This window comes from Palaemon carinicauda, chromosome 8 (assembly GCF_036898095.1).
Source record: "Palaemon carinicauda isolate YSFRI2023 chromosome 8, ASM3689809v2, whole genome shotgun sequence".
NCBI classification, from domain to species: domain Eukaryota; kingdom Metazoa; phylum Arthropoda; class Malacostraca; order Decapoda; family Palaemonidae; genus Palaemon; species Palaemon carinicauda.
The window spans coordinates 155,928,198-155,952,197 of record NC_090732.1 but is presented as its reverse complement, the minus strand read 5'-3'; the positions used below and the strand labels follow the sequence as shown (position 1 = coordinate 155,952,197).

The 24,000-nt window shown below is 46.5% G+C and overlaps 1 protein-coding gene across 3 annotated transcripts in view; it reads left to right on the top strand.

The window, feature by feature from the left end:
* LOC137646045 (aprataxin and PNK-like factor) overlaps positions 1 to 24,000 on the top strand; it is a 159,540-nt gene that overhangs the window by 3,102 nt on the left and 132,438 nt on the right. Inside the window, exon 2 of one of the 3 annotated variants that reach the window (XM_068379189.1) lies at positions 613 to 714. The exons of the other annotated variants lie outside the window; for them this stretch is intronic. The gene's annotated coding sequence lies outside the window, so the exon portion shown is untranslated. The remainder of the gene's footprint in view (positions 1 to 612; positions 715 to 24,000) is intronic. 3 annotated transcript variants of the gene reach the window in all.

The following is a 24,000-nucleotide window of genomic DNA, read 5'->3' as shown; positions in this document are numbered from 1 at the left end:
ATTTATACCTGTAATGTTTTTTAATTATATACATGTACTGTACAATACATGTATATTATATATAAGTATACTGTAGTACAGTGCTTACTATACTGTTTTGTTACGTACTAATTTTCAATGTTTTTACCTGGGGTTTTGCACGCATTAGCTATTCTATTGCCCGCCATACGACATTTTCACCATATGATACCAACTCCAGAACGGACTAATGTCGTATGGCGGGGGCCTACTGTATTACTTTTATACATTTTGTTTTACCTTGTCACTCCCAGATTTCACATAAATACTTGCTCTGGACAAGTTTCCCATTCTGTTCATTCATGTTTACTCTCTAGACTCCGTTGCTTTTCCGTTAACCCATACGTATGTAAAGTTTGCACGGGGGTGTTAATATTTCCCTACCCCCACCTTCCAACAAGCCCTTTTCCGTGGAGACCTTTGCCCAAGTCTCGTCTTTGTTAGTTCAAGTGTCGTCTTTTGCGTATTTTACGATCTAAGTACTGTATTAGAAAATTGTAGCCGCTTCAGTAATCTATACTTGAAACTATTTTGGTGTATTCCAATGTTGATAATTTTCTTAAATCACGTAATGTTATATACCATCTTTTACAGTGTTCCAAGTGCAGTACTAATCTAAGGCAAAACACTCAAGACACCACAGACTCAGTCACAACACCCCCGTGACCCCTAAGTTACGACGTCACGATCATAAAAGTAAGTCATTAATTTCTTTAACTTTTATGTGTTAGTTTTATTATATTTTGTTATAGTGCGAAGCTCAGCATTACCAATTGCCAATCCATACGAGGGTGATGTGTTATCTTCCTGTGATCGTAAGTGAAGAACAAGAACCATTATATTTAAAATTGTAAATGTTAGCGTAACATTACTAATGTTAGTGTGCGCAACTCAACATTACCGCTTGCCAGTACATACGAGCTTGATGTTTTATTTTCATGTGAGCGAAGCGAGCTAATGGCGAACCAAGAACCACTATATATAATGTTTTTGGACTTAGGCCATGTCGTCCTGATGGAAGTTCCTTCATTAGTAGCTTCTCAGGTATATTTGACTACAGTGATATATCCCAGAGAATTTACCAAAGGTATCCAGAATTCTAACTCCTGGAGCGAATATCCCTTAAAATTTAAGAGGGGATATCGCGTAATATCAGAGGACGTATTCTTGACACGTCTCATAGCTATCTACACCCCTAATAGCGCTTTCGTTTCGAGGGGAAAAGTGGCAAGAATATAGGAGAGTCGTTAAAAAGGCGACGCTCCTACCGTACTGTAAATAGTGCGCCAAATGGCCACCGCGCGGCGCCACCAAGCCATTCTTTCTGCCGTAGCTTTGTTGACCGGTGTTATCCTGTGTTATCTCTTGCTATTTTGGAGTTTATTTGTCGCTATGATGTCTTCACCCGCCTCATCTGCTTCTGGAAAGTTAAGTAATATCTTTGAGTTGTGTAAATGTAAGCTCTTGCCAGTATTGCTCTTCGTTTGAGATCGTAATTAACGTAACGAGCTGTTGCCAGCCGGATGGCATCATGGACGCGGTCGTTTTTTCTTGTACATTTAGTTAGCCAGAACAACTTTCCCGGCATTATTTGCTTTAATAACTTTAGCTATTTAGAAATTTAGCTTGGGATTTTTATATTATGTCAGTGTTGTCGTGGTTTTGGCTATTTATAATCGAGCCTCACAAGTGCTAGGCTTCCTAGCCTTGGCTCCTACACACTTCATGCATGATATACCCTTCCTGGTAAAGTTTTATTGAAGCTCAGGCAATATTTTATACAATTAAGATATTACTGCATAAAATTTTCCTCTTCCAAGATAGTATACAAGAGAGTTTCGGTGAACGATTCTCAATGCTCCTAGGCTACTAGCCTAGGGGCTTTAGTATACTTTCATACATGTCCCCATTGCTCTTGTATTGTCTTTTAAGGGGAGACTGACACCTCCTATACCTTTTAAGTCGATATTAATCTCCTGGTGAGATTTAAGAGCAATCCCCCTTCCCTCTGATTAGCCTAGGCTATCCTAAGTTAGCTTTGCTGTGAACTGAGTTCTGGCAAAGTTTTACTGGGGTGTTTTGTTTCTTTCTCTTAACCACTGAGTCGGTTTTTGAGCTTAGAACAGGACATCAGAGTAATAAGTCTGTGTTAGGCATCTTACTGTCTTGGTGAAATGATTTCACAAGTCAGGTTAAGTTGTCTTTACAGGAGGCTAGTCCTCCCTAGACCATATTTGGAGGTTTTGTATGACAATTCCTCCTTCCTTGGTCTAGCAGACAGTCCTGTGCTGGTAGATCTTAGACCGAAGAAATGATTTCTTCCTTGCCTAAGATCTCTGGTACGAGATTCTGTTCTTTTGCGAGATTGTGTCCTGTGTGCCGCTTTCTCACTTGACTAACCCAACCTGGGGAAATGATTTCCCCTACTTGAGGTTACTTTATGAGATCAGAATCCTTCAAGTTAGGTAGTGCCTTCAGGTATTACCTTACTTATAGGACCCTTACCCCCTCCCCTCTGTCTCTTTTGTGTTGGATGAGCCATCACCCTCACTGGCCGTCATTCTACATTTGACCCTATGGGTAATCTGAAGAATTGGCCTGAGGTTCCCTGTCTGCCGCCGGCTGAGCCGGCTGCCGGAAGGTACCCTCATATTCTTTAGAGTGTTCTTCAGTCCTCCCTTGGACTGCCTTCCATAGCCCATATGGATGGGATATGGTTGGATGGAAGGCCGAATATAATTCCCCCTTCCACTTGAACCCTCATTCTGGATGTAGGCCGGCAAAGCTGAGCCTTTGCCTTCCTCCATCCTCTCTTTTTCTCTGCCTTTCCTTATTCTGGGCCGGCCGCCGGCAGCCATGTTGGTTGTCTGTCGACCGGCAGTTGCTCTGCTGCCACTTGCCGTGGGTGTCACTGATCGACGACTCAACGACAGTAGACTTACTATGACCGGCTGCTGGCAACGAAGTTGTCAGACGGCAGCCGGCCACCCAAAGTCTAGACATTTGCCGCCGGCTTCCGCCGGGTCCTACTTGATAGAGGGATGCATCGGCTGCCGTCCGGAAGAGCCGCTGCTGGCGACCTACTGCCCATTACTCTGAAGACAGTAACTGCCTTCAATAGCCCAGAATAGGCTGGCATATGCCGGCAGGCTCAACATGTGCCAGCAGGCCAGGCAGGACTGGCGGCATGCCGCCGACAGTCAGTGCTTTAGCCCAAAAGTTTTTTCCAACCTACAAGGTGCTTCATGGGCAGCCTATTGTGAGACCATCACATATAAGAGAGCGATTCTCTCTACCATTTAATGGTTATCAACCATTATTTTAATCCCCAATGTTGAACCTAGAAGATTGTGTTAAGAAGACACTTTATATCAAAGGATATCATCTTCCCCTAAAATTCATTAAGAATTTAGTGTTCAATATCGGAGGAGGTCATAGCAATGGGCTAGACAGGAAACACAAGTAGGTGTCTTTCCTATTTTCTAGCTTACTCTATCCAAGCTAATATTATTAAAAATATGTATGCTGAAATCTGAGAATTTCACCGAATACTTATATGCTTTTCTTTCTTTACAGGAGGAGCATCCCGAGTGCGGGAACAACTTTTGTAGGGTCCATAGTAAGAACTTCTACGGCCATGACGTGTGCAGGGCCCATGCTCGCTGCGCAGTCACCAAGGGGGCTCTCAAGTACTGGGACCCACAGGTATGTACCGTTTGTGATAAACTGGTGAAAGAGGCTTTTGATGACCAAAAGTCTACTGAGTCAAGGGATGCAGCAAGGGAGACGCTGCGAAAATGGGTCAGGGGTTTTCAGAAGAACACCTCTGGCCCATACCTTCCTAATGAGAGGATGAGGGCTTGTCTTTTCCCTAGGGCATCTTCGGATGCAATCATTCCCCTGGCTCAACCTGAGATTCCCCTAGTTCAGATTCCGGTAGAACCTGACGTATCGGATGCCTTGCAGGGCATCCAATTGGAGGACAACATGTCTGTTGTCTCGGAGGAGACTGAGAACAATCTCCTAGGGGAGGAACTGGACCAGGAGGATGACGTACCTCCTGAGGCTGAAGTCGAAAAAACCGAAACGATTTCGGTATCATCAGCTGCGGTGACTGAGCCGGTGCCTTCGACTTCTTCCATTGCATCCCAGTTAGATTCCATCACGAGTACATTGCACTCGCTGCTGTCTATGGTGCAGGACATTCAGAAGAAATCGTCCAAGAAAGAAGCTTCTCTTCAGACGGAAATGCATCAGCTGGTTGCAACACGTTTAGCCCCGAAGAAGCTAAACGTCAAGGATCTCCCCGCTTTCTCTGACGTCAATCCCTGGAGATACGCAGAGCATATGCCAATGTCGGGGGGGAAGATCTTCCTCTCGGAGAAACTGGGCACTGTCCCAGTAGAGGAAATTGAGTTTTGGCCCAGAAAAGGGGCCTATCCGGATTGCTATGTCCGTCTGAGGACGGAACCTGCATCCAAAGAGGAAACAGAGCCGAAGAAGACCATTGTCCTCGACCTCTCTAAGGCCCAGGCCTTATATACAACCACCTTGAAGGATAGGGCCTTTACTAGCTCCAAAGTGCCGGTTCTCAGCAAAAATAACCCATCCTTTATTGCTGACCCCAAACGGGCTTTCCCCTTTATGGACAAAGGGTTTAAGGCAGCCTTAAAGGCAGTCAAGGCAGGGAAACCTTGCCCTACACTAGAAGAGTGTAGACCCTTTCCCCTCGCCTTTCCATCAGACGATGCAGACTACAAGGATGTCCACAACACCTTCACAGTTGGGAAGCTAGAGGCAGATATTGCCGGACGACAGTTCGGCGAAGACCTCCCGAAGCTGTCAGACTTTCTCCTGCGCAGGGAACAGGAGACAAAAGAACGTCTTGCTGCTTCCATGTCTCTGCAGACTGGCCTAGAGACTATGGCAAGCATTCCGGACACCCCAGACATGTACATGGTCTTCGCCAAATCTCATTTGGCCACAGTCACCAAGGACTTGTACAATTTTATTAAAGCCCGAAGGGCTTGTAGAGAGTTCGAACCAAGGAAGCTGATAGCCTCCAATATCTGGGGAAAAGACCTCTTTCCAATTGAAGTGGTCAAAGAGGTCGTGGACAAAGCCGCAACGGAGAACAGGAATCTCCTCTCCAAGTGGGGCTTGTCCTCTAAAAGAAAATCTTTAGCTGATGAGGGTCCCCAGCCGAAGAATAAATCGAAACGACCAAGAGTACCCTCTCGGCCAAAACAACAGCAACAGCTTCCCGTGACCATGGTGCCCCAGACGGTGGCACATCCAACCACCACCTTCCAACTGGTGCCCCGAACGCTGGCGACCCAATCGCCTGTGTTCACCCCAGTCTTCGAAAGGCAGTCAACAACCTTTAGGCCGAAGTCTCGAGGTTCCTTTCGAGGATCCTCTAGACGCCCCTTCAGAGGTAGGGGCAACAAAGGTGGACGTGGCCAAGGAGGTAAATCCTCCAACCAGCACTCAAAGTGAGATGCTACCTGTAGGAGGGAGACTTCTCCTCTTCCGGGATTGTTGGACCTTCGATCCCTGTGCCCACAGCCTAATCAAGAACGGACTAGGGTGGAGTTGGAGCTCAACTCCACCAAACTTCCCTCAATTCTTCTAACACTCAACCCCCATACTGGAAAAACATTTTCAGGAACTCCTGAACAAAAGAGTTACAGTATAAGGAAGGCGAAGTCCATCAGATTCCAAGGAAGGCTATTTTGTGTTCCGAAGAAGGACTCGGAAAAGCTCAGAGTCATTCTGGACTTATCACCACTCAACAAGTTCATAGTGAACTACAAGTTCAAAATGCTGACGCTTCAACACATAAGGACCCTTTTGCCCAAACGGGCATACACAGTCTCCATAGACATGACGGATGCGTACTGGCACGTTCCAATCAGCCGTCAAGTTTCCCCCTACCTAGGGTTCAAACTACAGAAAAGACAGTACGTCTTCAGAGCCATGCCCTTCAGTCTGAACATAGCTACATGGTTATTCACCAAGCTTGCGAATGCAGTCATTCATCAACCACGCCTAAAGAGAATTCAGGTGGTAGCCTACCTGGACGACTGGCTGGTGTGGGCAGCATCCGAGGAAGAGTGCATGCAAGCCTCCAAGGAAGTGATTCAGTTCCTGGAACACTTAGGATTCAAAATCAACTTGAAAAAGTCTCGACTATCTCCAGCTCAAAAGTTCCAGTGGCTGGGCGTCCACTGGGACTTGCAGTCACACTGCCTTTCCATTCCATCAAAGAAGAGGGAAGAAATAGCAGGATCTGTCAAAAGACTCCTTCAATCCGCCAGGATATCAAGAAGGCAACAGGAGAGAGTGTTGGGGTCCCTCCAGTTCGCCTCAGTGACAGATCCAGTATTGAGAGCCCAATTAAAAAATGCATCAGAAGTTTTGAGAAAATATGCATCAAACGCTCGAAGAGATCTACAAAGACCGATACCAAATCGTCTGCGATCACTACTCAAGCCATGGTCGGAGGCCAAGAACCTAAAGAGCAAGGTACCTTTGCAACCACCTCCACCGTCAGTCACCGTTCACACAGATGCCTCAAAAGAGGGGTGGGGAGGTCACTCTCATCATCGGAAAGTCCAAGGAACCTGGTCTCCCCTCTTCAAAACCTTCCACATCAATTTTCTGGAAGCCATGGCAGTTTTTCTCTCACTGAAGAAACTGAAACTTCACTGCTCAATCCACATCCGTCTGGTTCTAGACAGCGAAGTCGTAATGAGATGCCTAAACCAACAAGCTTCGAGATCGCCTCACATAAATCAAGTGATACTGGCCATCCTCCGACTAGCGGAGAAGAAGAGATGGCACCTGTCAGCAGTCCACCTTCAAGGGTTCCGCAATGTGACAGCGGACGCTCTATCCAGGATCAACCCGATAGAGTCAGAATGGTCCCTAGATGCAAGATCATTCTCTTTCATATTACGCAAAGTCCCAGGACTGCAGATACACCTCTTCGCAACGAGTGACAACAAGAAGCTACCCAGGTACATAGCCTCGCACGAGGATCCTCTAGCGGAAGCGATGGATGCAATGTCCATAGATTGGAACAGATGGTCCAAGATCTACCTATTCCCTCCAACCAACCTTCTGTTGAAAGTCCTCGACAAACTGAGATCCTTTCAAGGGACAGCAGCAATAGTGGCCCACAAGTGGCCCAACAGTGTTTGGTTCCCTCTAGTAACGGAACTACGTCTGAAGCTGATCCCGTTGCCGGACCCAGTTCTGACTCAGCAAGTGCAGAAATTGACTGTCTCAGCTTCATCAGAGAAAACCCAGAACCTTCATCTCATGATTTTCTAGCCTTAGCTGTCAAGAAACGGTTCAGGATTTCTAGGGACAGTATTAACTTCTTAGAAGAATACAAGTCAAAGTCAACAAGAAAACAATATGAGTCTTCCTGGAAGAAATGGTAGGCCTTTGTCAAGGTGAAGAAACCTAAGGAGATTTCTACGGATTTCTGTTTGTCCTTCTTCATCCATCTTCATGAACAAGGTTTAGCAGCCAATATGATTACTACATGTAAATCTGCCCTAGCCAGACCAATGCTTTATGCCTTCCAGGTAGACTTTTCTAATGAAATCTTCAACAAGATTCCTAAAGCCTGCACAAAACTTCGGCCCGCAGCTCCTCCAAAGCCCATTTCATGGTCTTTGGATAAAGTTCTTCACTTAGCATCAACTCTGAACAATGAAGATTGCTCGCTGAAAGACTTGACTCAAAAGGTGATATTCTTATTTGCACTAGCCTCAGGAGCCAGAGTTAGCGAAATAGTGGCCCTCTCGAGGGATGATGGCCACATTCAGTTCACAGACAGCGGAGAACTGAACCTCTTTCCGGACCCGATGTTTCTCGCCAAGAACGAGCTGCCCACTAAGAGATGGGGTCCCTGGAGAATCTGCCCTCTGAAGGAAGAAGCATCCCTCTGTCCAGTGGAATGCCTAAAGGTCTATCTTCGTAGAACTTCAGACTTTAAGGGAGGTCAGCTTTTCAGGGGAGAGACTTCTGGTTCAATGTTATCTTTGAAACAGATAAGGGCGAAAATTACCTATTTTTTACGCAGAACGGATCCAGACAGTACACCCGCAGGTCATGATCCGAGAAAAGTTGCCTCGTCTCTGAATTTCTTTCAGACGATGTCGTTTGAAAGCCTTCGTGCTTATACTGGATGGAAGTCATCCATAGTATTCTTCAAACACTACGCGAAGAAATTACAGGCAATAAAATTTCATGTGGTGGCGGCAGGCAGTGTAATAAAACCTGCCGCTTGATTACTGCGAAGAACAGTGCACTATTTGGGACTTTTAGTGAAGGGTGTACATGATAGACTCTCAAGGCATATCATGTTGAGTATTGTGTTTAGTTATGACACTATAGACTGTTCTATCTACACAGGTGACATTAAGCATTATAGACTAACACAAGTGCCAGGGATACTTATATGCACAGTGTTCCTAGTAACAACAGAATACATAGTGAAATTTTTATATTTCCCATAGAGTGGCTGATGTTTCCTTTTCAGGTGAAACTTATTTTATTTCTGTTATTACTGTTTATGCTTTTATGCAGAATTGTTCAGCATAATATGTAATTGAATACAACTATGATTTCTATTTTTATTGTAATAAACAATAGAAGGAATCTTTGCGTCTCTTTCGCCTCAAATATTCTAGATTAAGAGTAAAGTTAGAGCATCCTTGATTCTATTAATATTTAAGAAAATATTGGGAACTAAGGTTACTACTGTTCCAAGCAAACAGGTAAGAACTGATTGTACTAAACTGTTCATCTTACTGATTTAAGGTTTCCTACACGTATATAAACCTGTCTGTCTCTTTAACAACCAGACTCGGTAGGTATCAGTAACCTACACAGATCAGTACCATCTAAGTACAAACTATGCTTTACGTATATGATGACACTAATATACAAACTGTTTGCTAGATTGTTCCTTGAACTCACAATCTTCGGGTTTTTTCCTCGAGTCTACCCAGACTCTTCCCTGTAGGGGCCAGGAAGCACTGACATATATTATGATCAGTTGATTGATGTATAACGGTAACAACAAGTGTCTCTAGGTCCAGAAGACCAAAAATGGAAAAATTTATCTCGAGATAAATGGCACTACCTGTATTGAAAATCCACAGATACATTAATGCTCTGGTAAACTTCCATCAGGACGATATGGCTTAAGCCCAAAAAAACGGATTTTGAGCGAAGCGAAAAATTTATTTTTGGGTGAGGTAGCCATGTCGTCCTGATGGACCCACCCTCTTTTTGACAAAAGGATAATGAATCCCTCCCTATGGTACTGTATCTGCAACACCTACAAAGCTACAAAGAATGGCTTGGTGGCGCCGCGCGGTGGCGATTTGGTGCACTATTTACAGTACGGTAGGAGCGTCGCCTTTTTAACGACTCTCCTATATTCTTGCCACTTTTCCCCTCGAAGCGAAAGCGCTATTAGGGGTGTAGATAGCTATGAGACGTGTCAAGAATACGTCCTCTGATATTACGCGATATCCCCTTTTAAATTTTAAGGGATATTCGCTCCAGGAGTTAGAATTCCGGATACCTTTGGTAAATTCTCTGGGATATATCACTGTAGTCAAATATACCTGGGAAGCTACTAATGAAGGAATTCCATCAGGACGACACGGCTACCTCACCCAAAAATAGATTTTTCGCTTTGCTCAAAATCCGTTTATCGTAACAGTACTAACGTTACCGTAACGTGAGTGAAGTGATATAACAAAGGGCATTATATTAGGTTTGTGACCTGGGAACTTCTAGGTTAGGTTGGGTGGGTTTGTTAGGTTCTGTACCCTTTTTGTACTCTTATATATATTGTGTAAAGGGTATATGGAAAAATTCTTTAAAATACACACAATAATAATACCGTATCATTGCTAACATTAGTAATTCCACAATAACGTTGGTAACGTTGTCTACCGTTGGTAATGTTGCTAATGTTACCATTCGCAGTACATACGTGAGTTAAGTGACACCGAATTTGAACAAGTAATTATGTTTAAGTATTTTAACAAAATATATATAAAAGACATTATATTTAATAATTTTAAAAGAAAATATCTGCTTTCCTGTAGATAAATAACGTGATTTAACCAGTTTTCACCTTCATTTCAACCGTAATAACAGCAACAAATTCGGTGACTTAAAGTTAGTCGTATTGGTTGATCTGTTTGTTTGCGGTTGAAATGAAGGTCAAATTCGGTTTAATCACGTTATTTACTATAGGAAAACATATTTTCTGTTCGAAATCACACAACTTTACCGGAAATCCATAGTTATTGATTTATGGTGGGTCAACTACTGTACCATAATTGAAAAGCTATAGCATTGTGCTAGGTATCGTCATCAATTACGTTCAAAACACGGTAAAGTTGTACTGTATTACAGATTCTCATTTCGAACAGAAAATGTATGTTTTCATGTAGAAAATGACGTGATTTAACCGAATTTGACCTTCATTTCAACCGCAAACAAACAGAACAACCAGTTCGACTAACTTCAAGTAGCCGAACTGGTTGCTGTTGTTGCGGATGAAATAAAGGTGAAAACCTGTTAAGTTACGTTATTTTCTACAGGAAAACATATGTTTTCTGTTAAAATGTTTAAATATAATAGCTCTTGTTAAAATTCCGTCCTCACTTCACTCATCAAGAACGTATGTACTGCGCATGCTAACATTATCGATGTTACGCTAATGTTAGCAATGTTACGCTGACATTACTAACGTTAGCAATGCTACTCTAATATGTATTTTAAAGCATTATTCCATATACCCTTTACACAATATATAAAAGGATAACCTAGTAGTTCCCAGGTGACAACCCCTAGCTATGGGCAAGCCCCTGGACCAGGGACATTTCTTCTCCTTCATCCTCTTTGTTTCAGGCAAACCCCCCTTTGGTAACTCCTCCCAGGGATCGGTCGATCCCTTTCCCTCCAGATGGAGTGTCTGTCAGCCAGCAGTCTTGGTTTGGAACACTGGTCAGAGCGGTCATGCGGGCGTTTAATCCTGTTCTCTCTGAACTGGGCCACAAATCCTTGGCAGCTTCTACTCCCCTGAAGAGGAAAAGAGGAGTTTCGAACGTGGTAATTTCTCCGAGGGCAAAGCTGACTCCTCGTAAGTCCTTGAGGTAGGCCTCCTCCCCTGCCCAGACTTTCTCTCCATCCCCTTCGGACAAAGACTTCCCGTCCTCAGGGGAGTCACGTGAGGTGAGGTGTTCCCCCATCGCACCAATGAGGGAAACCCCACCTCGCGCTGGAAAGTCTTCTCGGGCAGGGGTGGAGAAGAGCCTGCCACCGTCGTTGTTGGAGTCTTGCATCCCTCCCAGGAGGGAATCGAAAGACTCCAAGACTGTACCTAAGTCTTCATCAAGGCTTAGACCGAAGCCAGCCAAGCACTCGGAGAATGTCCACGAGTCCCCCCAAGAAGAGCCTTTGGGGACAGGAGACTTCGCTGCTAGTCCTTCAGGAGGAGAGCTGCAGGAATCAGAACACACGTTCTGGCAGGTTCTGACCCTTATGACGGAATCTCAATGAATTGCTGACCCAGAGATTCCTCCTTGTGAGGGCAAAGACACGATCTTGGACCGAGTCTTTGGGACTCAAAGACCCTCGAAGGCCAGTGCAGCTTTGCCCTGGTCTCAAAGGGTCAAGAGTGCCAGGGACAAGATTGAAGTCCAGCTCTCCGAACTTGCTTCCTCCAGCCGATCCAGTGCCGGCAACAAGCTCCTCCCACCTCCTCGTGTCCAACAGAGAAGGTACTTCGACATTGTAGAGGAGACTTGTTTGGCTCTTCCCCTTCACTATTCGTTGGAAAAGCTTACCAGGGGAGTCCCTCTTGAGAGAGACTCCAACCGGCAGGTCTCGTTCTCGGCAACGGAGATCCTTAGCCAGGAGAAGGTGGCGAAGTGTGCCATGCAGGCCACTTCGTGGCTGGATATTGGCTAGGGACCCTAGGCATCCTGTTACGTTCAGAGGGTTTGTCCAAAGAAAGTACCAGGAAGGCTATGGAGACCATTTTACTCTCGGGCACTCGCACGATTGAGTTTCTAGCCCACCAAGTCTCGAACTTGTGGGCTAACACCATCTTGAAACGTCGAGATGCGGTGTCTGAAAGGTTCCATCAAAAGGTCCCCAATACCGAGATCAGCAGGCTCAGGCATTCTTCCGTTATGGGGAAAAACTTGTTTGAGCCTAAGGACGTGGAGCATGCAGCTGAGAAGTGGAGGAAGTCCAAGCAGGACTCTCTCCTACATAGGGCTCTAACATCGAAGCCCTATAAACCTCCAGCACCCCAGCAACCACGTCCTACCAAGACCACGAAACCGGCAGCTGCAGCGAAGACGACGGTGTCTAAGCCCTTTCCTGTCAAGGACAAGAAAGGCAAAAAGTCCTCCAGGGGAGGAAAGAATCCTAGAGGGAGTGGCCGAGGCTGCAAACGCTAGGATTACCAGTCCCCCTGCATGTCCACCAGTGGGGGGATTCCTACAAAGTTGCGCGAACAGGTGGCAGCAACTCGGGGCCGATTCCTGGACGATTTCCGTAATCAGTCAGGGATATCGCGTCCCGTTCACAACATCTCTACCTCCCCTGAGAGGGGGTCCAGTGTCGTTGAGCTCCCTTGCTATGGGATCAGCAAGGGGGCAAGCCCTTCAGGCAGAAGTTCAGACCATGTTGAAGAAGGGCGCTCTCCAAGAGGTCCTCGACGGGTCTCCAGGCTTCTTCGGTCGACTCTTTCTTGTAAAGAAGGTGTCTGGAGGCTGGAGACCAGTCATCGACCTCTCGGCTCTGAACAAGTTTGTCAAGCAAACTCTGTTCAGCATGGAGACCGCAGACACGGTCAGACTTGCAGTGAGACCGCAAGACTTCATGTGTACACTGGATCTGAAGGATGCGTACTTCCAGATCCCAGTCCATCTGTCTTCAAGGAAGTACTTAAGATTCAGCTTAGACAACAAGGTTTACCAGTTCAAGGTACTGTGTTTCGGTCTCTCCACAGCACCACAGGTTTTCACCAGAGTGTTCACCCTAATATCATCATGGGCACACAGGATCGGCATCTTTCTCCTCTGTTATCTGGACGTCTGGCTGATCCTAGCACACTCTAAGTCAGCCCTTCTTCGACACCGAGACAAACTTCTGGGACTTTGCCAAGATCTTGGTAAATCTCGAGAAGTCCTCTCTGCTTCCCACTCAAAGACTGGTATATCTAGGCATGATCATAGACACCAATCTCCACAAAGCCTTCCCATCAGACGACAGGATAGCAAGGCTGAGGAGGGTCGCAAGCCCTTTCCTCAGACGAGAAGAACTTCCAGCCCAATCGTGGTTACGTCTCCTCGGTCACCTCTCAACTTTGGCTCGTCTAGTTCCCAACGGTCGCCTCAGGATGAGATCCCTCCAGTGGTGACTCTAAGTCTCGGAATCACTGTTACGATTCCCTGGACATCATGATCCCTCTGGGACCTGCGGAACGGACGGACCTCTAGTGGTGGGTGACAGACGAGAACCTACGAAGAGGAGTGGATCTTCTCGTCCTCCCCCCGGATTTTATGCTGTTTTCGGACGCCTCAAAGAAAGGGTGGGGGTCCCACGTTCTGCAACACAGGACCTCGGGCCTGTGGTCAGAATCAGAAAAGTGCCTCCATATAAATCTGCTAGAGATGAAGGCCGTATTCCTGGCCCTTCAACAGTTCCAACAATACCTGGCAGGTCACTCTGTGGTGGTGATGAGCGACAACACCACAGTAGTGGCTTACATCAACAAGCAAGGAGGTACCTTTTCAAAGCAGCTATCCCATCTCGCAGTAGAGATACTGAGATGGACCGAAGCCCACTCGATTCCACTATCGGCACGCTTCATTCCAAGCAAGAGGAATGTGCTCGCCGACCGTCTGAGCAGAGTCTCAGATAGTGAGTACCGAGTGGTCTTTGGATCATCTAGTAGCCAACAAAGTCCTGACTTTGTGGGGTTCCCCGACTGTGGATCTGTTCGCTACAGCGCTGAACTTCAAGCTTCCGCTGTACTGCTCCCCAGTCCCGGATCCCAAGGCGCTCTGGCAAGATGCCTTCCAACAACGGTGGGACAACATCGACGTGTACGCCTTTCCCCCGTTCTGTCTGATGAGGAGGGTGGTCAACAAGACCAGAATATCGGTCAATCTTTCGATGACCCTTATAGCTCCGGTATGGTATCACGCGGAATGGTTTCCAGACACTCTGCAACTCCTAACGGAACTTCCGAGAGAACTCCCTCCGTGACACGAGCTACTCAAACAACCACACGGCAACATCTTCCACAAAGCCGTAGCTTCGCTACAACTCCACGCCTGGAGACTATCCAGCATCTCATCGCTGAGAGAGGATTTTCGCAACAAGTTGTGGTCAGGATGTCTGGACACCTGTGAAAGTCATCTGCATCTGTCTACCAGGCAAAGTGGAGAGTCTTCTGTGGTTGGTGTCTTGGAAGGAGTATCTCTCCACTCGATGCCACTATTCCAGCAATAGTGGAGTTCTTCGTGTATTTGCGGGAAGAAATGCGCCTTTCAGTCTCGGCCTTAAGTCTAGCCTTCAGGCTCAAAGGATTAGACATTTCTTCCTCGCTGGAACTTTCCCTACTCATACGGAGTTATGAACTTACCTGCCCTCAGTCGGAAGTGAGACCTCCTCCATGGAACATGGTTCGAGTTCTCAGGTCTCTTAAGAGACCTCCCCACGAACCATTACGCCAGGCTTCAGATCTCCACCTAACTTGGAAGACGGTGTTCCTACTAGCTTTGGCCTCGGCCAAGCGAGTCAGTGAACTTCATGGTCTTTCTTATGATATCGCCCATTCAAGGGGATGGGGGGAAGTAACGTTCAAATTCGTCCCTGAGTTTATTGCTAAGACTCTGAATCCGGGGGTGCCAGACCCTCGGTTCGACTCCTTGTGGATTTCGAGTCTTCGTTCTGTAACAGATGACCCAGACCATCTCCTACTGTGTCCAGTAAGGAGTCTGAGGCTGTATCTCGAAAGAATGGCTGCAGTACATCCCCAGGTGCAGGCATTGTTTGTGAGCACTGGGAGGACTAAGAGGAGGGTTACCAAGAACACCATCTCGACATGGATTCGTAGGGTGATCCATCTGTCCCTGAATCCAAACCCTCCTCCGTCACGTCGCCCTAGAGCACATGGCGTCAGGGGCGTAGCTACGTCCCTGGCCTTCAAGAAAAACTTTTCAGTGACGCAGGTGCTCCAAGCTGGGGTGTGGAAGCGTCAGATGACCTTCACAGCCCACTACCTGCAAGACATGACCCACAGGAGGCTCGATACGTTTTCTATCGGCCCTGTGGTGGCTGCACAACAGCTGGTTTAAGACCTCAGGCTCCTTAATGGACAAGTAGCAGAAGGTTGAGGGCATTGTTACCCGGTCTTAGTCTGCATGAATGAAAAGTCATTGGCCCTTAATCTTTTCTTCATCCTCCCCTCTCTTGGGGAAAGCAGCTTCTTGGGTTCTCTGCACAGTTGACCTCGAACCACTGCAGGTAAACCATGTTTCCTTGTGTTCCTAGTATGAAGCTAATACTGTCACGTCCCCATACCCTGACCAGGTGGTGTTGGGAGAGTCCTAGTCTAAAGTTTCCATCTAAAGGACTACAGGTCACTTCCTAGGACGAGTCACACTTCATACCTTCACACTCAGCTTATGTAGGTCGCAGCCCTTGTGTAGCAAGGTTCTAGCTAGATGCAGGGACTCCTTATTGTTGAGTGCTGACACACTCAGAGTCCCTGGGCAAAGCCAAAAGCCAGTACTGGCCGGGACTTTCCACCCTTCCTAATGGGTGAGTCACCCATATTAAATAGCTTGGTTTATATGTCAGTCACGGAACAAATGACAAATTTGTAGGTAATTTGTATTTTTCCTAACTATACAAACCTTAGCTATTTAATCAAACTTGCCCGCCAGCCCTATCCCCCTTGAAATCCTACCTCTAAGCAAAGTGAGCTCAAGCACAGGTGTGTGTGTGTGGGGGGGTGGGGGGGTTGTTAGCAAGCTACCCTCCCTACCCACCGCTAACTAGTGGTAGGGTAGTAAACCCTTGTTAAAATTCTAATGGCTCGTCATTCCAGCTACGCCGAAAGTAATAACCCATATTAAATAGCTAAGGTTTGTATAGATAGGAAAAATTTAAATTACCTATGAATTTGTCATGTTTTGATGATTTAAGACATTGATATACATGACTTTTGATTTTACTCATTATTTTAAGACAAGAATTTGAGTAATTTTTTGTGCAATTTTTTTGTTATTGTGAATAAGGTGAGAAATGTTTCTTTTGATGCAATTAAATAACAGTGGTTTTTATCATGATGACATTGATGAGTAAATAATTTACCTTAGTAATGTTGGGATATTTTTGTTAATGTTGATTACAAATAAGTAATACTCTTGATGAGTGATAATGTGCAAGACATAATTTTTTTATTGCAGAAACATTTTGATTGAGTTGAATAGATGTAGTTTATCTTTGAACATTTGTTTTCTGTCATTAGCATTGCGTTGAAGAAATTGATTTTGTTTTTCCATCAATAAAGCCGAGATTTTGAGGTCACAGGTAATGGAAAATGTGATTTGAATAGTAGATGTAAAAGCATTTTAATTAATTACTTGTACAGTTGATCACAGATGACATTATTAATTTTGCCTTATGTACCCAGTGAATTAAGGGTTAAATATCCCATTATCAAGAATTAAGAAAAATAACATATTTCAATTTTGTGTTGAATTGTTTGAAGGGAACAGGAAGTTTTTCTTAAAAATATGTTGATGATAAACATACGCAGTTACATTATTTTAAAAATGATTGATGAAATTTTTTCCAATGATGATATTGAATTGTTGTGTTGAGGTGCATTTTTTAGGTGATGATGATTTATTGATGAATTATTTTTGGGTAAACAATGAAACGAGTTAATAAGATGTTGAATTCCACAGGAATTCAGGTACGTGACCGAGAGGTGTCCTGTAAAGGAGAAAATTTCACATTGAATAAGTATGTGTATCTGATTAGGTATTTTATGAGTTTTGTCCGGTAGTTAAACGGTAGAGAGGCATTGATTTAAAGAAAGAGAGAGGGAGAGACGACAAAAAAGAACTTGGAGTCAACTGGCACTCAAAGCCAATGTTTGTGAAAAGTGCTTATGATGCGTTTTAGTGATGAAAACATATCGCGTGACTCACTCAACAGAAATGCGTGGATGATTCACCTGCCTGCAAGAGCAGGTAAAGACACCAATCAATGTATGATGTCACCATTACGTCAGAAGAGGGCCCCAATAAAACACAAGAACAGTCACATGACGTGACGTAATTACAATGCCCTTGTTCTGGGCTTCTTAAGCCGATGGTGGGATTGAAGAGGTGGCTCTTTCCTAAAAGTAAACTGCGATATTTGGTTATCCCTTCTCCCCCGTCCTGGGCCCACCAAGTGCCGAGTTGGCAGGCACTTACTTAACGTCAAGTTAACCACAAGAAATTTTTAAGAGTCCAAAGTAGGACGACAATAAATATATATGTATGATTATATGATTTTTTTTTTTTTGTATTTCATCATTAAATCATGTATTTTAAAAATAGAACTTACCTGGCAGTTATATATATATAGCTATAGCCTCTGTCGTCCGGCAGAATTTTTCAAAACTCGCGGCAACTGCCGTGTGGTGGTTGTGCGGTTAGGTGGTTAACAACCCTTACAGGGTGGTACTTGGAATCATCCCCATTTTCTGTTCCTCAGATCATCTCTGTCGGTTGGACTGACAACATCGTTGGTCTGCCATTGGAGTTTTTCGCTCGCTTTCCCTGTGTTGCTGTATTGGACTTATTTTGGTGACGTATACTGACCTGTGGATTGGCAGTTGCATTTGTGATTTATTCTTTTGGCTGTTTTTAGGTTTTTGATTATGATGACTGATAAACTTCATTTTCGAGTTTGTGTGAATGAGGAATGCAAGGTGAGGTTACCGAAAGTTTCGGTGGACCCTCACACTGTTTGTTTGGGGTGCAGGGGTTTTGAGTGTGTCCTTGATAAAAGGTGCAACGAATGTGAGGTTTTAAGCGAGAAGGAATGGTTGGATATGAAACGCTATGTGCGTAAGTTAGAGTTAGATAAAGCCAGGAGGGTTTCTAAATCTAAATCAAAGTCTGCTAGTGAGGTTAGTATGGACATTTCCTTTGACCCCTTAATTACTAATTCTTCTGTAGAAGTTGAACCTTCTCCTAAGGTAGTAGCCCCTGCTCCTTCTACAGGAACGGTAACTATGGATGACCCTCAGTACGCCAGGGTGGCAGCTGAGAAGAAGGCTCTTAAAGACCAGCTTGCAGCATTGAAAGGTAAGAGTGCTAGTGGAATTAGTGCTTGTGAAAGTGCAGTGGAGGTGGCGACTGATCGAACCTGTCACACCCCAAGGTCTAGACCTCTACCAAACTCCCAGGACCAAGGGAGAAGTTACGTCGACGGCCGCAAGGGAGTGAGAGGTACGTATCCTCGTTCAGCCGTCGCTTCAAGCAGTACTGTTGCTTTTTCCAAGGCTGCTCATCATGACCGCCACGGAAAAGGTGTGTTGGAAGAGATAGTGTCTTCCCCGAACCCCTCTCTGAGACGCAGATGGAAGTATGAGGTTTCGAGACCGACCAAGAGAAGGTGGATACAGCAAGCTGACCAGACCCGTTCTCGCTCTCCCCTGTCAAGTAGCCCGGAACCTTTTCCTCCCGAGGATGACTACGCCTCTCCAATGAAAAGGTCAAAGCCTAGAGATGGAAGGAAGGAGGGATCGCCTCTTCTTTTAAGTGATGGGGATCCGTCGAGAGACCCTTCTCCTGCTACCAGCGTGACTCGGCAGCCTTCGCCTTCGGAATCGCAAGACTCAGCAGCGGTCGCGAAATCTTGTATGAACGTTATGCTAGAACAACTGGTGTCACTTGTTCAGGCTTTTAGCCGTCTTCCTTCCCAATCGGCCAGGCGTAAGGACGACAAATTACCGGTGAAGAAACTGGCTAGTAAGAGGGAAAAGAGTTCCTCTCTCTTGCAGGACGACAGACGGTGTCGCTCATCTCCCAGGGAAACCCGCCGCGAATCGTCAAGCGCTCGACGGCGCGTTTCGTCAAGCGCTCGACGCCGCGTTTCGTCAAGCGCTCGACGCCGCGTTTCGTCAAGCGCTCGACGCCGCGTTTCGTCAAGCGCTCGACGCCGCGTTTCGTCAAGCGCTCGACGCCGCGTTTCTCAGGACGCTTACAATTCTCGTCGTCAGGAGTCATGACACTTACGATTCTCGTCGTCAGGAGTCAGGACGCTTCCGTCTCCCGCACGCGACGTCAGGACGCTTCCGTCTCCCGCTCGCGACGTCAGGACGCTTCCGTCTCCCGCTCGCAACGTCAGGACGCTTCCGTCTCCCGCTCGCGACATCAGGACGCTTCCGTCTCCCGCTCGCAACGTCAGTACGCTTCCAGCCTGCCTCTCCAGGACGTTTCCTTCTCGTGGCGTCAGGACACATGCAGCTCTCGACGCAAGGACGCTTCCAGCTCTTGAAAACAAGATGCATCCTTCTCTCGACTCGAGGACGCTTCTAGCGCTCGGCGCCAGGACATCACCAGCTTGCGGCGCCAGGACGCATGCGTTTCTCGGCGTCAGGATGCATCCAGTCTTCGCCGACAGGACGCATCCGACGATCTGCTTTTCTACTCGGACGCAGGCGAACAGCCGGAAGAAAGTGATCCATTTGCAAACCGGATTGGTACTGATCGGGATGTTAAAGGAACCTCCGGCTTAGTTCCTTCAGCCCAAAGGGAGACAGAGTTGGAAGGAGGGCTAGACTTGGAGGATATTTCGGAGGATGAGGATAAACCTGCTAATACGGCTGCTGATTATAAGGTTCTCTCTCGCTCCCTCCTTGAACTGTATGGGGAGGAGTTTAAACCTGCTGCCCCTCGTTCTCCTCAGTCGCAGTTCAGCAGGAAGAAGGCGAAGAAACAGTCAGCTTTCATCAAGATGAAGCTGATCAACTCGACTAAGAAGGCTTTCGCTAGGATCGATGACTGGCTGAAGGAGTGGTGGCAAACTGTGAAGACCACCTTCTCGTTTCCTCCAGCTCGACTTGCATCTAAGGCGGGCATTTGGTATGAGACTGGAGAAGCTCTTGGCCTAAGAGTGCCTGCCTCCTCCCAGGGGGACTTCTCCGGCATTGTAGATTCTTATAAAAGACATGCCCTTAACTCGGCTAAAGTAATGTGGTCCATGTCAGAGCTTGACCACTTCGTCAAGGGAATCTTTCGAGCCTTCGAAGTGTTCAGCTTTTTCGACTGTGCTCTGGGTACGCTGGCCAGGAAAACAGAACTCTTACAAGACACAGATAACCTAACCAGTATTATGGCCCGTTTGGACAAGGCTCTCAGAGATGGGGCAATCGAGTTGGCTTCCCTATTCTCCGTGGGAGTTCTAAAGAAGAGGGCCCTTTTATGTTCTTTCACATCCAGAGCGGTTACGGTTGCGCAGAAGGCGGAGCTCCTATACGCCCCTCTCTCGGAGCACCTTTTTCCTGAGTCCCTAGTCAGGGACATTACCCTTTCGCTAGCGCAAAAGGCCACGCAAGACCTCCTGTCACGCTCCGCAAGGAAGTTTTTCCAGTGATTCTGTCATCACTGAAGAAAGAGAAGAGGAAACTTCAGCAGCCCCTTCGGGGTAGAGCTCCTACGAGAACAGACTTCAGAGGAAGAAGGCAGGAGACGGGCAGTAGAACGAATAGAGGTTCGTTCAGGGCCCGCGCCAGGAGATGAATCACAAGTCTTCCAGACAGCAGTAGGAGCAAGGCTGTCACATTTTTGGCATGCCTGGGAGGAAAGAGGGGTGGACTCCTGGTCCCTTTCGGTCATCAGAGAGGGATACAAGAGCCCCCTCTTGAAGAAGCCTCCGCTTTCAAGAACACCTCTAGCCTTAGTGGCGCAGTGAAACAAGGGGCTCTCTGGATCTGGTGAACCAAATGCTGGAGAAGGGAGCGATAGAACCGGTCCTGGAACTAACTTCCCTAGGGTTCTACAATTGCCTGTTTCTGGTGCCCAAGAGCTCGGGTGGATGGAGACCCGTTCTAGATGTCAGCGCTCTGAACGTCTTTGTGGAAAAGACAAAATTTACCATGGAGACGACTCAGTTGGTGCTGGCAGCGGTACGTCCAGGGGACTGGATGGTGTCTCTGGACTTACAGGATGCTTACTTTCATATCCCCATCCATCCGACTTCAAGGAAGTTCCTAAGATTCATGGTCCAGGGCAAGTGCTTCCAGTTCAAGGCCCTTTGTTTCGGCCTCAACACAGCTCCTCAAGTTTTCACCAGAGTAATGGCAAACGTGGCAGGATGGCTTCATCAAGAGGGGATAAGAGTATTCCTTTACCTGGACGACTGGCTGATAAGATCCCGGTCGAAGGAAAAATGTCTGGAGGACCTACGCAAGACTTTTATGATGGCCCAGGAACTGGGTCTCGTCATCAACAAGGAGAAGTCCCAGACTGAACCGAGTCAGACGATTCTTCATTTGGGGATAGTTCTGGACTCGGTTCGGTTTTGGGCTTCTCCCTCCCAAGAAAGGCAGACCAGGTGCCTCGGGAAGGTTCAGGAATTCCGGGGAAGACAGAAGTGCTCAGCGAGGGATTGGATGAGTTTGCTGGGTACCCTCTCCTTGCTTGAGCAGTTTGTCGCTCGGGGAAGACTGCACCTCAGACCTCTTCAACACTTCCTTTCAAGAGTGTGGGACAGGAAGAATCAGGAGGACTCCTTTTCCTTCCTTATTCCAGCAGAAATCAAAGGTCTTCTGAGTTGGTGGCTGGATCCATCAATTTTAGGGGAAGGAATCTCCCTGTTCAGGAAGAACCCAGACCTAGTGTTGTTTTCAGACGCTTCGGAGTCAGGATGGGGAGCAACACAGGGAAGCAAGGAGGTCTCAGGCTCTTGGGGAGCGGAACAGAACGAATGGCACATCAACAGAAAAGAGTTGATGGCCATTCTGTTAGGACTAAAGGCCTTCAAAGAGGATAGTGGAGGTCAATTCGAACAACACCACAGCCTTGGCTTATATCAGAAAGCAAGGGGGAACTCGCTCTCTGTCCCTGTTCGAAACAGCAAGAGAGCTCCTTCTGTGGTCGAAGGAGAACGGCGTAGAGCTTTTGACAAGATTCGTGGAGGGACAGAAGAATGTAAGAGCAGACATGCTCAGCAGGAGAGGGCAGGTTCTACCCACAGATTGGACCCTCAACCAACAGGTTTGCCAGAGGCTGTGGAAGTTATGGGGGAAGCCTTCAATAGACCTCTTCGCCTCCAACCAGAACAAGAGGATCCCCAACTACTGCTCCCTAGTCCCGGACGAGGAAGCGATAGCAGTAGACGCCTTCTTGATGGACTGGACAGGGGTAGACACCTATGCGTTCCCCCCATTCAAGATTATCAATCTAGTCGTCAGGAAATTTGCTCTCCTCGAGGCAGGAAGAATGATCTTGATAGCTCCATTCTGGCCAGCAAGAGAATGGTTCTCAGAGGTGGTGGACATGTTAGTGGACTTTCCGAGAAACCTTCCTCCAAGTCCAAAGCTTCTCAAACAGCCCCACTTTGAGAGGTATCATCAAAACCCCCTCGCTCTACAACTGACTGCCTTCAGACTATCGAGAAGCTTGTCTGAGCAAGAGGCTTTTCTACACAAGCTGCAAGAGCTATTGCCAAAGCAAGGAGGGTTTCTTCACAAAGAGTCTACCAATCGAAGTGGGAGACCTTTAGATCGCGGTGTAAGCAGCACAAAGTGTCTTTAACCACTACCTCTGTGAGCCAGATAGCTGATTTTCTGTTGTTCCTCAGCCAAGACGAAGCTGGCCGTATCCACCATTAAAGGGTACAGGAGTATGCTTTCGGCTGTCTGTAGGCACAGAGGCATAGACTTAACGCAGGATAGAGACTTGAAAGATCTCTTAAAGTCTTTTGAAACAACTAAGCAGACTCAGTTAAGACCCCCGGCTTGGAATTTGGATGTGGTTTTGAAGTTCTTATGCTGCAGGAAGTTCGAACCCATCTCACAAGCGACTCTTAAAGATGCTACTAAGAAAACCCTCTTCCTGATGGCTCTGGCCACAGCAAAAAGGGTCAGCGAGATTCACGCTATTGAGAAACAGGTGGGCATTAACCAGGATGGGGCAGTATGTGTGTTAAGGATCGACTTCCTCGCTAAGAATGAGAACCCATCCAAACCCTGGCCGGGGACGTTTGAGGTTCCTAACCTCACAAATGTGGTGGGTCAAGAGTAGGAGAGGCTCCTCTGCCCAGTTAGAGCCCTCAGGCCATATTTGTCACGAACAAAGAATGTAAGAGGTGCATCCAATTCTTTATGGTGTTCAGTGAAGGATCCACAAAAGCCCCTCTCGAAGAATGCATTATCATTCTTCTTGAGGGAGACAATAAGAGAAGCTCACCTCTTTTGTGAGGGGGAAAACTTTGGTCTTTTAAAAGTAAGGGCTCACAAGGTGAGAGCCATTGCTACTTCACTGGCATATTGAAAGAATATGTCGGTTAAACAGATAATGGATGCAACGTTTTGGAGAAGCAACTCTGTGTTTGCTTCTCATTACCTCAGGGAGGTAAGAGTAGATTATGAAAAGTGTTACACTTTGGGCCCATACGTAGCTACTGCTTCTGTATTGGGTAAAGGAGTTACTACCTCCCCTCAACCTTAACTTTTGTACGGTATGCCTGTGATTTGGTTTTGGTTTTTATGGTTGTCTGAGGACTCTGACTTGTGGTACAGTGCTCTCAGTCAAGATAGATTGTTAATATCTATTCTGCAAGGTTAGGTGGTTAGATTGAGTAAGGTTGCAGTTTTTAAAAGGGGATAGGTAGTGCAGAAGTCTA